General features: G+C 40.2%; 1 protein-coding gene across 1 annotated transcript in view; it reads right to left on the bottom strand.

Annotated features, from left to right (window-relative positions):
• Positions 1-13,702, bottom strand: part of LOC109644406 (zinc finger protein GLIS1) — a 37,081-nt gene extending 23,379 nt beyond the window's left edge. The window contains exon 1 of the mRNA XM_020109778.2: positions 13,549-13,702. The gene's annotated coding sequence lies outside the window, so the exon portion shown is untranslated. The remainder of the gene's footprint in view (positions 1-13,548) is intronic.
• Between the last annotated feature and the right edge of the window lie 3,697 nt (positions 13,703-17,399).

Genomic DNA, 17,399 nt, shown 5'->3' with positions numbered 1-17,399 from the left:
CTTTAGAAAAGAGATGAAGCTACGAAGAATTATCACCCCGGCAGCGGGTCCCCTGAGCTCCACCGTACTGAGCTCACTCTAAATGTGTTTCAGCTCATTATTTTGGGTTTTACAGCTCATAAGTTTTGTTTCACTCGCACTGCTGAGGGCAGCTGTTTCAGCGAACTGACCCGGATGAGCCCGCTGTCCACCAGGCGACCCACCCAGCGCAGAACGTTAGCGAACGCCCAGTGAACACAGTGGAGCATTTAGTGGCTAAAGAGCCAGATGTTTTCCTCTGGAGCTGGTGGAGACCAAAACAGAGGAAGAAATGAGAGTGTTAGTTAAATTCATCAAGCGGGCACCAACACAATTGCTATTTACAGGTCGAGGCATTGCACATTAGCTTAAATGCAATGGTGGCATGTTTCATGTCTTGTTTATTGTAGAATACACATGTTTGTGCTTGTGGACGCAGGTTGTAATCATCAAAATTAGATCACCGACCTCTATGGAATTATCATAACTCCTGCTTTTCATTATTGTTTTAAAACAGCAATCACTGTGATGTTTGAGAGAGAAAACATGTGTCATGAATTCCTGGAATTATTTTTGAAAATACACGTGGACAGTTTTCGAGTAGAAACACCCACAGGTGCAGTTTGTTTCACATGAGGACAATATGTTTGCAAGAGAATAAATGATTTGGCTGCGCACAAGAGAAAACATGTGAATTACGTAACAAGTTTCACAACTGTCGCCCGTGTTTTTATAGTAGACATGGGAGACCGGTACCATGGCAACACAGAAAGTTGGCTGAAGGTTCATAGTTTACACATCTCTCTGTTTTCAAAATGGTTCAATGCTGCGAATCCATTCTTGAGTGTGTGGATTTTAATAATAAATCAGGATTTACGCCACTTGTTGAGCTCATTTGCATTTTTTCATTCAGGGGAAATTGAATGAATAAACCTAATTGTGATTTTCCAGCAGCCGCCTGCTTTACATTCTTACAGTAACACACCTGGATATTTAGAGTATGACCACAGACTTCTGCTGGCAGATGATGTGCAGTTCAGAACCAACAGCCGCGTGTGAGGCAGAGAAGAGTGTGACTTCATTTTTCAAGCAGTCGAGAAAAACAAACCAGCGACTGAAACACTGAAACACTGATTCTCTCAGGTTTAACTGCTGTAACCTCCAACCTCTTCACAAAGCCTCTCAATATTCTCCACCGTCCAGCTGTTATTCCCTGAGAGTAACTTTAAACACTTATTCTGAATTTCAGGGTTAAGAAGCCAACCGTTAACTGAAATGTCTCTTCAGTTATCTCCCATCAGCAATAACATTTTATAAGGCCCCCAGTCTCTCGCTTACATCAGTGATAAAACTTCAAAAAACTGCTTGATTTTTTGAATCTGAGAAAACAGTCAAATAAACATTTTTAAATACACTTTTACATCTGGATAAAAACTAAGCATCACATGTAATCTGCCACTTTGCTGAATATCTTTGGTCTAATGAATAAGAAGAAAGTACAGAAATGCCAATAAAGAGTGAGAGAACCAGAGTCAACACCCTGACATGTTCATTTAATTATATTAATTACAATTCTTTAATACACACATTTTGTGTTCATTAATTAAATTAAATTAAATTAATTAATTATCAATCAACGTGTAACTACAATGTTTTTTCACTCAAACCACATTTATCAATCTCAGTGAAACTATTTGAGTTTTCTATATAATATAATATATCTATTGTTTTATATAATAATATATAAAACAATAGAGATTCAATATATATTGATGTATTGCTTATGCAGTGGGCAGCCACAGTGAGGGGATATAACCAATGATCACAATCTATACCGAGGGAAGAGGATCGACCTGAAGCTGAAACCTCTGCAGAGACACAGACAGCTGTTGTTGGAGGTGAACGAGACCTTTTTACTTTACTCAACATCGAAGTAGTTGTTTCAAATTAAAAAAGACGTCAGAGGTTTAAGGCCTGTGGATTGTGAAAGGTGAACACGGAGCCCTCAGAGACAGTTTGCGTCATGTTGACCTGGAGCTCCGAGCGCGGCGTAGGTGCAGAAACACCTGCGGACGCTCAGCTCCTGCCAGGCGTACTGAGAGTCTGGGGTCTGGTTAATGCCACCGCAGAGGGCCACAGGGCTGGAAGTCGCCACCTCGTCTCTGAACCTGACGGCTCAGCGTGCCAGTCTCCTCCTCCCGGCCAAGGCTGCTGAGGGGGGAACGTGCGAAACGTGCTGATGGCAGATTTTCCAAACAAGTAGAAATCTCTGCACCGACAGAGCCAGCGATCGGCGTAATGAAGAGGGCAACGTGAAGGTGGCTGAAGCAGCACCAGCAGCAGCGGAGCCAATAAAGGCCTCAATGTCTAAAACTTTAGGCTCTGCTCGAAGGAGAGGGCTGTCGAAGTGACAAAACCACTGAGCACTGTGGAAACTGAAGTGAGGAATGCAAAGCTCCGACACAAGAGGTATTACTCTTCCATCCCCGGTTATATCGATACTCCAGCTGGACGAGGCGGAGATGATGCAGGCGGCAAAAGACGACGCTCGTTGCTTTGCTGTTTTTCCATTTTGCCAAAAGTTTAAGATCCAGTGGAGTGTTTTTAACATTATAAATAACCTCGAGGCCGAGGTTTACAGAGAGCGCTCTGTCCCTTAGAGAAGAGTTAATCTGTGAAACAACCCAGATCCAATTAAAACGTAAATATCAGACCAGTGTAAAAAGTTACTGGACTCAATCCCACAGAGATGATACCGATCAAGTCAGATCAGTTTTGGCAGCGTGGTCCGCAGCGTTCCCGCTCTCTCGGTCTTGATAACATGTTTATTATAACATGTCAGGAGGAGAGAAGGTCTCATGCTCAACACTTTTCAAGGATGGTTGGTTTGATTACACAAAAACAAACAACGTATTTCCATGAAACCTGGTGGAAGAATTCAGGATAGGTCAGAAAAGAACCCATTACGTGTTGGTGGCGATCCAGATCAGGGGGCGGATCCAGGAATTTTAGTCTTACATTGTGAGATACGGCGTTTTTCAACACTTAGGCTTTTAGTCGCACATTCTCGATGGGTTTTTGTTCATGAAGACTTCATATTAATATTATCATATGTTCTCCTCTTCTTTAAATAAGTCAACTGATGATGGATGGTTCCATACACCTGCCCTGAATTTAAACAGGAGATGTTTGGCGCCGGGACTTTCTCATGAAACGTTAACAGTTAGGCTGCGTCCACACTGACACATTTTCACTTTTAAACACTGTTTTGACTCAGCGGGCTGTGACCCCGTCTGACACGATCCGTGCGGCTGCACTGTGTCCCTTTGTTAAACTCTTGTTGTGTCTGCGGAGCTAAAATATCCTCGGCTGTTTCGATAAATCCGATCATTTTCATGATGATGTGTAATAACACTGTTTGGCCATTTGCGGCCAGAAAACAATTCTTTGGCACTTTTCAGATTTTGGGTCAAAGTAAACTGAACAACGCAGACTCATGTTGCTCAAAATAAGAACGTGTTGTGGAATAAGGATTCAGGCATTTCTTCCTGGTGTGAAGTTTCTCTGGATATTAACTTGAGACTCACTGACACTCCCGGGACTCGTCCTCTATGGTGAGATCCTTCATTCTTCAAATAGCAGTTTTAGAAATGTGCAATCTCCAAGTTAACAGCAGCTGACAGTGTTTGTTTTCACTGGATGGATCCGCATATAAAAACTGGGCATTGTCCATTTTCTACAACACACACACACACAGGAAGGACACCACATGTTTAGTGGTACTTCATTTATTTATTTATTTGAAATATTCTGTAGATACTTGATATATTTCAGACTTCAATTAATTGATTAATTAATTTTCATTTGTTACAGATTTTCGATCTGTTACAGATTAAATGACACAAACTATACAAAATAAAATATATGAATGAGTTAAGATTTATCCAAATAAAGACTAATGGATGAGCAGACTACTTTTAATTATTTAAATTGTACTTCAGGCCTTAATTCAAAAGGAACAGTTCAACATTTAGAGATTGGTGCTACTTCTATACGCTAAATAAAAAGCTACAACCAACAGCCAGTTAGCTTAGCTTAGCTTAGTTTAGCAAAATAATGCTGGAAACAAGTGAAAGAAGCCTGGCTCTGTCTAAATGAAAGAAACTTTAACTTTTAAAACTCACAAATTAGTTCAAGTTATATCTGAATTGTTAAATCCTTAGAAAACCATTCATTTTCCATACTATTTATATATATCAACACTTTGTTTTAAATTAGACTAAAGTCCTCAGAATTTCCTTTAATTCAGATGTTTTATTAAAACACAGAACACAATTTAATTGTCCCAGTGGCCAGTGTTAAAACCCATTATCTCATCTTTGTGTCTCATCCTCAGTTGTCCACCAAACTGTATGTTTCCTTCCCAAACAAGTCCCCTTTTCTGTGAATTATTTCTAAAACTGTCTCCGTCAGCTCTCACCTATCCCTGCGTCCTCTCCTCCTGGCCGACCTTAACGTTTACAAGCAGGTGCGAATCTGTGAGAAACTCTGGCTGAGTGCAGATGGCAGGAAATTCCAGTGAAATGACAGTGGCCCAGTCCAAACCACAAGACAGTGTGAGCAGAGCCCGTGAACCAGATACAGCGGAGCGGCCAGCAGCAGCAGCGGCGGCGGCCTATAGACTCGACTCGGACTCCACCGGCCTGTCTGCCAGCGTCTTGAAATAGGAGCAGCTTCACTAGACGTCTGTTAAAACTCTTTGCCGGCGGACAGAGTCTGGTGTGGTGGGTACTGGCCGACTCCAGCGTGTCTTTCCAAACAGATTTTGGGTGGTATTCGGTCTAAGAAAGCTTTTGAAAGTAGATTATGTTTTACATCCAGGGGTCTTTTTATAGTGTGTGTTTGGTGACTCATTAGTTTTTTAGCCAGTAGATTAGTCAGGCAACACTTTCCAGCACTCGTCCATATGATGTCACGGGAAAATCAGTTTCACACAACAAGCACGGAGGAGTCGTACTGAAGGGAACAGTCAGGGACGTGGAGGCTGAAAACTTTATTGAAAGCTTGATTCCATCTTATTGACAAGACAAGTTAATTATCTTGTTGGCTGAACAAACTTCATCCCTCTAATCTAACTTTTACCAAATGGCTTTGACTTAATTGTTCTTTTCCTATTACTTCCTCTTCTTTTGTACTAACTTATGAATGATGTGTCATTATTTATCTGCTGTCTTTGATTTGAGATATTATCCTGTATCATTTGCTGCATTTGATTTTAAATGACATGTTATTAATTTGCTTCCTGTCTTTGATTATTTTTGTATTCTTCATTTTACTTGTCCACTTTGTGAAGCACTTTGTAACGGCTGTTTCAAAAGCTGCCATGTAGATTAAAGTTATTATCATTATACGTAATTAATAAAATTAAAGCAGCATTACAACATTAAGCCATTTTCAGGCGAGAGCTGGAGCAGCCGGGTGCAGCAGACAGAGGCAGGAAGTGACGTATTAACTCCGCTGCAGAGATCACAAGATCATTTTTACATCACCCCCGACACCATTGTCGGCTCTTATGACCACAAAAGATTTAATTTCAGATTTACAGAAATGAAAAATTGCTTTTGACTATAACATTTTTCATGTATTATTAATATTTTATTTTCACATCCTTAATAAGTTTCAAACCAATGGGAACCCTCTGGTCTGCAGAACGTTTGCTCCAAGTCCCTTGTGAACTTGATGAATTGTGGATTTGTCAGATCTCGTTGACGTCCTGGGATTTTAGAGTCTGTGAATCCGGCAGATGTGGTGAAATCTGGACTTTTGGATTCAGCCCAGCTGTTTGGTAACAGCCAGATGAAGAATAATAACTCCCACGCTCTAATAGCTTAGTAACATCAATAACAGCTCAGCCAACAACTATTCATTAACTGTCACAAACACAACACGGAATAATTCTCATCTGTATCAGACTCTTACTCATCGTGCTCTTGCCGGACAGATGATCCAGGGATTAAACTGATCAGGGATCAGATAAACTCAACCACAGCTCTGAGTTCCTTGTATTTTATTGTATATGTAGAAATCGCTGATTTTGTTTAATAGTAATTAATTTCAGTGTAATTTTAGATGGATGTTCACCACGACAACTTTATACTTTAAATATATTCTTTATGCTTTAATATATATCAGTGTTTTCTGCTCGTCCTATCGCCCCCAAGTGGCCAAAAACCAATTTGTGAGTCAACTGTGAGAGAAAGAGAAGAAGACTGTCTAAGAAAGACAAGAAGAGTCTTGTGCTGCAGTTAACATTCAGACAGACGAGTTAGACCCTGGAGAGACAGTAGATACTGATACAGAGCAGTGACACTATGAGAGAGGTGAAGATTCATTCGAGAGAGAGACAGATGCATCTTCAACCGTTTCAACATCTGGAACATAGAGTCTGAATCCACCTCCAGAGGTGGTTTGAGGAATCAGATTTCCATCTGTCTTAAACGCCTCTTTACACTTAGATCTTTTGAGATTGGATAAATATCCTGTTTCCTGAGTGTTAATGTGCTCACAGAGGGAATCTGCAGAAACTCATTATCAGATATATAAATCGTTAGTGAGGAAATGAACTCATAAAGTTTCTATAAGTCACTTAAAGCTTTTGAAAGGAGATTTACAACACAAACACCAAATAATTATGTTTTAACACAGTAATCTGTTGTCAGGGTTAGTTTGTGAGACTTGTTGTGTGACCACACTGGAGATTAAAAGTGTTTGCAGTTGCTCTGAAAGGTCAAAATGGAAATGTTGAAAAGCTGAGGTGGTTATGAAGAGGAGGGACGTGCACTAAACTTTAAATCAGGGGATAATGGAGCATATTTCAGACTCTCAACAAACATCCACAGTGTTGCACTTGGATGTTCGCACATGAAGTGACAGAAATAGTTGTGTAAATATTGTACAAAAACACGACTACAGAGAAAAGCCCTCTCTCTCCTCTGCACAGCTGCTCACTCTCTGTCTGCAGTAGAAATGTCAGCGTGTGGACTTTTTATTTTTCTTTGTTTGTTTACGTTTAATCCAGCTCTGCTCTTACTGAGCGTTTTAATCATTTCATCGTTTGCATCTGTAAAATGTTACTCTCACATTTGTGCTCTTCTGTTGTCTCATGATGTAATTGCATTTTATAGTTTTTTAGTATTGTATTTGATTTTTTTTAAATATTAAAGCTCTTCCTACTTGGCTTTTATTTTAATTTGATTATTGCACTGCTGAGCTGAACTGGTTCTTCTCATCCAGCACTCATCATTGTGTTAACTTGCACTTGACATGACAGCCCCCCCCCCCTCAAATCTGTGGAAGGAGTTGGTTTCTGAAGCTGTTCGACCAACGTCACTGTGAGTTAGGAAAAACTGAAAATGTCTGGAGTAGATTTTTTAGTTTTGAGGGAAACTCAATATCCAATGTTTTGAAAAAAAAAAGAATCCGATGTGACGACAGATCATCTTTAGTATTGATCATTCATCTTTAATAACTTTAATATATGGAGCTCTAAACACAAAGAATTCAAATGTAACTGCTGACCAGGGTTTAACCAGTAGAATCCATACGAAGACCATTTTCAGTTAAGTTTCCCAAATTAAATCTTACATGTTCTGTTCATTTCTTTTGCACTTTACAAGTTTCATTCACACAGCATCTCTACACGGAGCTCTTTTTCCATCACACACAGTCGTCAGGGGCAGTTTAGGGTTCAGTGTCTTGCCCAAGGACACTTCAGCGAGAAGACTTAAGGGGCTGGGGATAGAACCACCGACCTTCTGGCTAGTGGATAGACCTGCTCTACCTCCTGAGCCACAGCCACCGCATGTGTTCCCAATGCAGAGCGAGAATTTCTCTACTGCATTCACTCAAAATCCTCCACTTTAGGATTTAAGTAAGTTGAGCAATAGTTTTTACAGTGAAGATTTAAATGTCTCTTCGCATTTGTCTCAGATTTAATGAAAACCTAAAAAGACAGAAATATGTTCTCAATGCGAAAACTTCTCACTGTGATTACTGTACGCTAAGAAAATAAACTCTACTTGTGGTATAAAAAGTTAACTACTGTTAATTACAGTAATACCCACCACAGGTGCCTGTGTTTACTTATTAATTTATTTGTAGAGAAATGGAGGAGGATGTAGAAAAAGGGGAAAGAAGTCCGCTGAGGATGCGGTTGTGTCAGGCTCACGTTGTTGTGCCAAACCACTGCTAACAAATAACAATAGCTCTCTCCACAGGACAGTGAAATTAATGGAATCAAACTGCCAATTCATGTGGGACGAGAGGGGAGCGACTGGAGCCAGGACAGTACAATAAGAAAGAAAAAAGCTTATTAAAAAGATTTGCACTCCAAAACACACAGTTGGCCCGGGCTGTAATCGTAACTTTACAACATGTGTTCAAGCCAAAACAACACTCTAAACTCCACAAACCAACAATCACTGAAAACCCACTGGTCACATCACTCCCTGCGTCTCCAGCGCGGCTCCAGAACTCTTTGAAACCCCTCTTTGATTTTTTTTTCGGAAAACTCCGAAGTGTAAATTCCTGCAGGAGTGGATGAAACGAGGGAAGCTGTGCCTGCACGTCTGCGGCGCCGATTCTGTGCAACGTCATTAATCTTGACAGATCACTCTTATTCAACTGCTGTATTTGTTATGCTTGTATGTTAGTCTTTGGTGACTCCCAACAATAATATTTAACTTTAAAACAGCAACTGCCTCTACATTGAGTCTGGTCCTCTCTGCAGTGAACGTGTCCCAAGACAAACTAATGCAAAAGCAGAACATGACGTTGCTACTGGCCGTGGCTCTATGCCCTGCAAGACGTATACATTTATTTTGAAAAACTAATTTCCTAATTTTTCTTGGACTACTCCGCCCGGTTAAGCAATATCAACAATATGCTGCAATATTCTTAATTGCTGTTGTGTTGATTTGATCAAACTCTCAACTCCCTCGCTGCTGCAACTCCAGCCTCCCAGTGAGGACCTCATGGGAAATAAACGAGTTAGCGTTATTGTGTTATCCTTTATAAAAGCCTTGTGTCCCCATTTTAAAATATAAACACTCAGGGAACAGAACAATCAACAGTTTTATCAAGCTGGATTCAACGGAGTGAAGAGGCTTTTAAAATGTCTTAACTTGCAGAAGTGCAAAGACAATCAGTTTTGTTTATTTTGATAATAGATTAAATGACTGATATGAAAGAGGCTTCTCAAAGTGACAAGCCAACAGTGAAATATAAGCAGCTTTGTAGCTCAACCCTCTCTGGATCTATTTTGGATCATTGTTTTGGTTTTACCGCCCACCACTTTAATTTTCTGGTTTGCTTTCAGCTCTCTCATGTGCGAAGCTGTTTGCAGCTCAGAAAGCTCTGTACTGTACATTAGCTGCTCTGCACCGAACAGCAAACAGAAAATCTTAACAGCCAACTGGTGAACACTTTGGACACTTGAGCAGCTAATGAGCAGGATTATTCCCACAGGATTCAAAGTTAAAAAGAGAGTGAATATTGGACTTACATTCATCGGATGGATAAAAAAAAAAACTGTATTCATGCTATCTATGCAATGTTGCTCATTGTCTCTATGCTGGATGTTCAACATGGCAACTTTATACATTAAATATGCTTTAATAAAATATGTCAGTATTGTGTTTTCAGCTTGTCCCATTGCCCCCAAATGGACATAAATCAGTCCCATTTAGTCCAATGAAGGATGCTGACTAAAAAGACAAGAAAGGTTTTGTACTTGAGGTTGATTTTCTGCAAACTGGCAACACAAAAGCTCTTCGTAACTTTTTTATCACACATGTATGAAGCATGAGTGACTTGTTAAGCATTAATAAATCCACTAATTACAGTATATAAACCCTGTGTAAATGGTCCCTTATCAGAAAGGGGTGATGTCTGCCGCAATTATGTGCTGATCGGTACAGACATAGATTTTTACACGTCTCTCTCTCTCTCCCATCATTTCCTGTACATTTCTCTATGTGCACGTTCAGCAGAATGAAGGAAACATAGTGATTAACTTCAAGAGATTTAACAGAACCTAAGAGAATCAATCATGGCTGCAAACTGAACTGCCCAACAACTGGACAGCACAGCTCATGAAAAGGTCAGTAGCAGTGTACCAATTCAGGGGCTGCATCCTGCGGAGGCCGCATTTAAATATGATTGCAACACAGCGGCGAAACTAAGCGGTCCTTTTTTTGGAGGCTCCTTCAAATGTGTCCTTTCTTTCCCGAGAAACAAAGAATCCAAAGGGTGGATCATTCTTGGGTCAACCTATAACAGGACTCATTGTGCACCGGTGATTAATCGCTTTTCAGAAAGACACTATGGCGGCAAACATCAAAGATAAATCAGAGTCTGAGATATTTTTAAATAAGTGTCACGCTTCGAGTCAAATAGCTGATGCTACAAGTGTTAAAGGGAAGACAGTAGGGATTTGACGGCCAAACTGCTATTTAAAGGTACAACTTTAAGCTGGTGACGGATTGGAAATCCTGCGCAGACAAGAATCTAATTATTGTTTGGCCTTCGCAGTCTACACAGATCACAAAGACACGGCCTTTGTGATCTGTGTAGACCTCGTCCTCTGAAGGACGCAGCTGATCCAAGCATCACCTGGATCACCTGCAGCAATAAATCAACCAATCAACAATGTGAACATTCAATTCAATACTTTGCACTTAAATATCAAAACAGGAACTAAACTTGCAATGTCTTATTTTTACATTGTGGTGTTTGAACTTTAATTAAAGGATATGATGAAAATCCAGCAGTAAATCAATGAATCATTCAGCCAAGAAGATGAAAAAAAAAGGTTTGCCTTCAACTAAAATATGGTTTCAAACCTGAGCCAAACACACACACACACTTCTTCAATACATTTGTTTTCCATTCCTGTATTGTGAGAATTACCCCGAGCAAAGAATCTGGAGTTTATAATCATAGCGATAAACTGCCCTCCATGTATTAACTGGAACTTCTATAATCCCACTAATTCACTGGACTGTGCTCAGAAGAAAAGTTCTGGGAGTTGTAATAATTTTCCGAGTAAACATGATTTAAGAGGACGTTGGCCCGCAGTATACAGCCCATACAACACACACCAGCAACAATGTCGAAACAGTTACCTCCGATGCTCAGCGGGTCATATTACCCAGCTGTGTCACCCTCGGTGTTGCAAAAGAGCACGCACCTCTGGCCAGAAATAACATTTCTGAACCAAACCAAAACGAGCTCCGCTTGTAGGGCAATCACGGTTAATGTCCATGAAAGGTATGTGGGGACCTGGCGGCTGTGAAAAAACACAAGGCGAAACCGTTTCTGAACACACAGAGCTGTCGAGTTCCAACAGGCAAGAGATCGGATTCGACCAATTTAGACTCAGAGAAGTTTCTTTAGAGACATGATCACAAATATTTATGTAAGAGAAAGTACATTTATTTCTTGCCTAACACTAATACGTCCCATATGACCCGAATCTCTGTGTGACTTTGAAACCTTAATTAAATACATGAGGTCATCCCACTCTACGCAATATAAACACAAGTATTAAAGAAGCATTAGCAACAAGGTCGTGACTTAATAAGACCTCTACTGGCCACCCAAGGGAATTACACTGATGAGTTGTTTCCATCCAAGTGTTGCTTCAGTCTTAATCAAACTGCCAAAAAGAGAAGATTAGGATCAGCAGGTGTTTTTTCCATCAGCTGGTTTATACGATTGTTTAGTGCTGAAGTGTGGACAGAACGAAGCTAGCCGTTTCCTCCGTTCCGGTCTTTACGCTAAGCAAAAGTAAAAACCTTTACAAGAAGTTACCATCTTCAAGAAGGTAAACTTTACTAGAAGATTAAGAGCCAGAGTTCGGTGCTAGAGATCAGACGTTGGCAGATACAATGAATGGACCAGAACCGTACGACAAAGATTACTCTAAGATGGACACCTGGAAAACAACGAGAGGTGAGGTCCACCCTGCACAGGACGCAGGGCTGACACACAGAGACAAACGACCATACGGTCAATTTAGACACTCCAATTAGCCAAACCCCAATTTGCACGAAACCTTCCTGCTTTTGCTTCCCTGATTTCTAAAAAGCTTATTCAAAATGTGTATAAAAACCGAGAATGAACTGTCAACTTTGAACACCCTGATCAAGTCCATGTGGCACGACTGAGAGCTCGAGAAAGAGCAAGCATGTCAAAGTCCACATGGTTGTTTTGTTGATTCCAAGGTGAAGAATTAGCAGTAAAGCTTGACAGGAGTGTTTCTCTGGCAGCGTAGTCTCATTTCAACCTTGTTTCTTGTTGAGTGTTTAAATATTTGCCTCATGCAACATCCACTAAATTAAAGCCAAATATTGTTACGCCTCACATCTCGTATAGAACCAATGATCCGGCTTTGAGGCCCATACTTCAACTTGAAATCCAATGACATGTTTTGAAACCATTGTTTACATTTTGAAAAGTCAGCGATAGGAAAACACTCCCCAAAATCTGAAATGCTTTTTATTATTTTCTTCCCCTGGTGTGAAATTGAGGCGAACACGCAGTGCCAGGGCAAACAATATTTCAGGGCGAAACAAATCTTGGCTCGCCGTGCTCCATCTGAGCGCTTGAACAAACAATCTGAGCATCTGTTAAAATAATCGCTGAGTCACTGGTATTGATCAACAACCTGATCAACCTCCCAATGGCATATAAGGGCAATATTGTGCTTCTACGGAACGGCACGAAACATATTTACTACTGATGCGATAGCCACTTAAGACTGAATTGGGTAAATAATAAAATTAAGTGTGATTCAAACCTCGCTGCACACACCTCTGTGCAATGGGATCTCTGGCCCATGCCTGCGACCATAAACCCTGATTCCCCAGCACAAGCTCCATGTCAGTGATACCATGAGACTAATGATTAAAACAAGCCTCCTCATCTGTTTGAATCTCACTAAGCCAGATTTCCACCCCCTGCGCAGCACTTTTCATTCCAGCCACATTACATAAATCAGTGGACTGCAGAGGAGTGGAAAGGAAGAGTCCCACAAGCAATAAGAGGGAAAAATATCACAGGGAACCATTTGGGTAAGAGTTCACTGCAGTATATAGCAGCATGTCTAATAATTGCCTTCCTAAAAAATCCTGGTTGCACAATAAAAGCCAGTTATTGTGTAATCAGAGCTGATGATAACATCTCTTAACTAAAGTTTGTCCAAGTGTTTTCTTGGGTCTGAGGAGATCTTTCTTCATTCATCATGAACTCTGACAGGTTAGTGACATTACTGCACATCCAGCAAACAGTGGCTCCTGTCATTACAAAGTACTAACTGCATTTAAACTTCTGTATTCAACAGACTGGGTGTTTGATTAATTAATTAATTAATTAAAACATTCAATCTGGATAAAAGCAAAGTTATAAATCTACAACAGAACCAACACAACTTGTTCACCAGCTCTATTTTAAAAACACAGCTCTTCTTACCGTCTCGTGTCATCGTCCACGGCTCGTGGGTCCGTCTGTGCCTCGCGCAGGCTGCACGCGGACTGTGCTTCCCACCGTCTCCGCAGCGCGCGCCCGACTGGCTGCATCTGCTCTGCTGCGCGCGTGCACAGTGACACGCACACCCCTTTTTTTCCTAATCAAACAGAATGAGAATGAGTGTGCGCAGCAGTTTGTCTATCTGTCTGTCTGTTTGTCTGTCCATCCATCCATCCATCCATCCATCCATCCATCTGTCTGTCTGTCTGTCTGTCTGTCAATCTAACCATCTGTCTGTCTATCTGTCTATCTATCTGTCTGTCTGTCTGTCTGTCTGTCTGTCAATCTAACCATCTGTCTATCTATCTATCTGTCTGTCTGTCTGTCTGTCTGTCAATCTAACCATCTGTCTATCTATCTATCTATCTGTCTGTCTGTCTGTCTGTCTGTCTGTCTGTCTGTCTGTCTGTCAATCTAACCATCTGTCTGTCTATCTGTCTATCTATCTGTCTGTCTGTCTGTCTGTCTGTCTGTCAATCTAACCATCTGTCTATCTATCTATCTGTCTGTCTGTCTGTCTGTCTGTCAATCTAACCATCTGTCTATCTATCTATCTATCTGTCTGTCTGTCTGTCTGTCTGTCTGTCTGTCTGTCTGTCAATCTAACCATCTGTCTGTCTATCTGTCTATCTATCTGTCTGTCTGTCTGTCTATCTATCTATCTATCTATCTATCTATCTATCTATCTATCTATCTGTCTGTCTGTCTGTCTGTCTGTCTGTCTGTCTATCTATCTATCTATCTGTCTGTATAACCTACACATACACACAGCCTACATATGCATATATACATACACATATACCATAGTCACTTTCCACCGGGGGAACGTTTCACTATGATGAGAAGTTTATTCTTAAAGAGACAAAAAGTGCAGCACCCCACAGAGGTTAACACGGCCCTGCGTATATTACATCACCTGACAGCTATAGTTACCTTGGAGATGAAATACTTATAATAATAGATTAAGTAATCACATACAAAATATGATAAACATACAAAATATTACACTATATTACATTAATCCAACAAGTTGATTGCACTGTTCAATTACATTAATGACATTGTTTGCATTTACATTGTGAGTGTACATTAAAGTATTTCTAACACTTGTGGTGTTGCTGTAATATTTTTACCAATCATCCAGAAGGACTTTTATTGTGCTGATATGTTTGATCATAACTGTTGTTTCTGCCGTTGAAGTGAAGCAGCTCAGACCTGCGTGTGACTTCGATCCACACAATGATCCCCTTTTATCAATATTTATTAAAAACATGATCATAAATCATTAATATTCGATTTCAGATTTATGGTGATTTACTTTTTTGAACTTCTTGATACATTTTTAATGGCATCACATTAATTTTCCTTCTTTCCACGTGTTGAAACAAACCTTGGCGTGCGTGCAGCTTAGCATTAAAAGCGAGTCCGTCATTAATCAAATTTTGGTGGTTGACTTTTTCGGCTCCTGCTGATCTCATATTGAAATGTCTGTTTGTAAAAGAACAAATTTACAATTGATTCAAATGTGCGCGAAAACAAATGTCAGGCAAATATATATAACACGCTGTTTGTATCTGCGTCTCCCCTATGATTTAATAATTTTCCTACATAATAACTGACAGTGTCTTTAGTACTTAATAGTGGGTTCACATGGGTCCTGTTTCACTTCACGGTATTTTTATTTCCAGTGTATCCCTATAATTTTGTGCTCAGTGTGTTTGTTGTGCTCAGCATTGACCTTTTCCAGAATTTCCTATTGTATCTCTGCAATTAATACGAAATATCACCCTCCCCTCGCTACATGCACTGGCGTCAATGAAGTATAATCCTTTTCCACATTTGCAGAAATCTCATCAGAACTTGGACATCATGCGTGACAACCTGTCAAACGCCTGACCCTCACCTCATCCCTGTTGAGACGAACAGAAACACACGAAGAAGGCAAACAAACAGAGGAAGCTTTCATCTGCGTATCTGATTCAACAGGGAAACTGAGAGTCTGAGTTGTATTCCTGATTCCTGAGATGATGCAAAGAGCTGTAAACAAGTCCACTGGGACGCCGCTCAAAGTGAAACCAGATGGGGGGAAAACAATCCACAAAAGAACATATTCTCCGTGAAAAATTGAGACATTGTCGAGGGTTTCATCTCCTAACTGGAGACAGAAAACAGCTGGGACTGCTTTCGCTCAGTTGCCATTCTGTCTCCCTCCCTCCTCAGGTGCAGTAAAGTCATTCGGAAATATTAAAAAAGCCTCTTCTTCTCACTGCAGACATTTCATCTTGTCACAGCAGGGAAAGAACAGTTGTTACTAATAACATTAACAATGGCTCTGTTCTTTCCAAGTGTCCCAGTAAGACCTGACAGTGTGACAGTGCGAGGCAGCATGAACAATACCAGCACCCTGGAGCTGAAGCAGCTAAAAGGCAATTCAGCCTCCATTAACTTTATTAACTACATCTGCGCCTTTCCTACTGTGACGTATCAAAATGTCTGCGGTGAGAAGAAGGGGCCTTCAGTAGAATGAGATCAACTCAAATAAACACAAATAAACTCTGAATGTGTCGCTGGAAACAATGATTCAAACGAGACCAGTTTGAGTTGATGATTAGTTGCAGTGCATGTGCTCCATCCATTGTTTTTAACATGACGTTTTAAATGAGGGGTTTTGTCTAATATAATTTGTATTTTTGAATGTATAAATCCAGTGTAAATCCAAGGGGGTCGTAATATCATTGATAATGAGACCAATAAAATCTGTTACACGTGTTTTTGTTGTCTTTGCTTTCAGTGTTTTGTGAAATGCTGAACAGAGTTACGAAACTATTTGTCCATTAAAGAGAAAATCAGTCACCAACCTGACTTGATGATTGATTTATTGTTTAAGACACGTGTCGCTTCTCAAATTCAATGATTCATGGCTTTGTATGGAAGTGAACTGGAGGTTTGGGGGATTTTGTTCGGTCGGTTAAAGGCAAAACAAGATTTTCATAAAATATTTGACAGATTAATTGAAAGTGAGAATCTAAAACGGGTCTTTGGTGAAGAGCCCACGATCTAAAAACATATGCAACCTGTACCAGAGGGTTGTGAGCAGATATGGCTGCATTTCAAACAGTCTCCTCATTTCACACCTTTCATAGAAAAGCCCTGTTCTACCTGTACACTAGATGTCCTCAGTGAGCTCCCACCTCTGATCACCTGCCTTCCTACCTGGAGCTCTTTTTGTTTGTTTATTTCCGTAGCATACAAATAGAGAATTGTTGCATTTAGAAAAAATGTAATATCGCATTGAAGCTTTCTGAATTGTATTACTTTTGTGTTTCTCTAATCATATTATCTATTCTATTGAGTTAAAGAAAAAAATATTCTGTCAATTATATTTGTTTTTCTAAGATAATGAAGTAGTATTCGATAACACTTGCTTTTTGGTTTGTTTCATAGGATATCTCTTTGATCATGGTTTACTTTCATCTTGCCAAGGTTTTCAACTAGCTGCATTCTTTCCTGCTCATATTTCAGATACTATGACACGATGAACAAAACGTTTCCTCTTGCCCACAATAACCACATTTTCCTGTCTCAGGTTTTCCTATTTTTTGCAAAGTCATGTGTTTCCAAATCTGAGTCTTGATGTCATTGTTTCTTCTCTCCATCTCATTTCTCCCTCCAAAAACATCCTGTCTCCCTCCCTTTGCTTCTGCCACCTTTCTTTCATTCTTTCTTTCTTCTTCTTCTACCACATACACCTGGCCTGCACTGACGACAGTACGCTGCCTCGTGGTCACTCGTGT

Source organism: Paralichthys olivaceus, chromosome 16, assembly GCF_024713975.1.
Source record: "Paralichthys olivaceus isolate ysfri-2021 chromosome 16, ASM2471397v2, whole genome shotgun sequence".
Taxonomy (NCBI): Eukaryota; Metazoa; Chordata; class Actinopteri; order Pleuronectiformes; family Paralichthyidae; genus Paralichthys; species Paralichthys olivaceus.
Note: the sequence above shows the minus strand (reverse complement) of the source record. Positions and strands in the feature narration are given on the sequence as shown.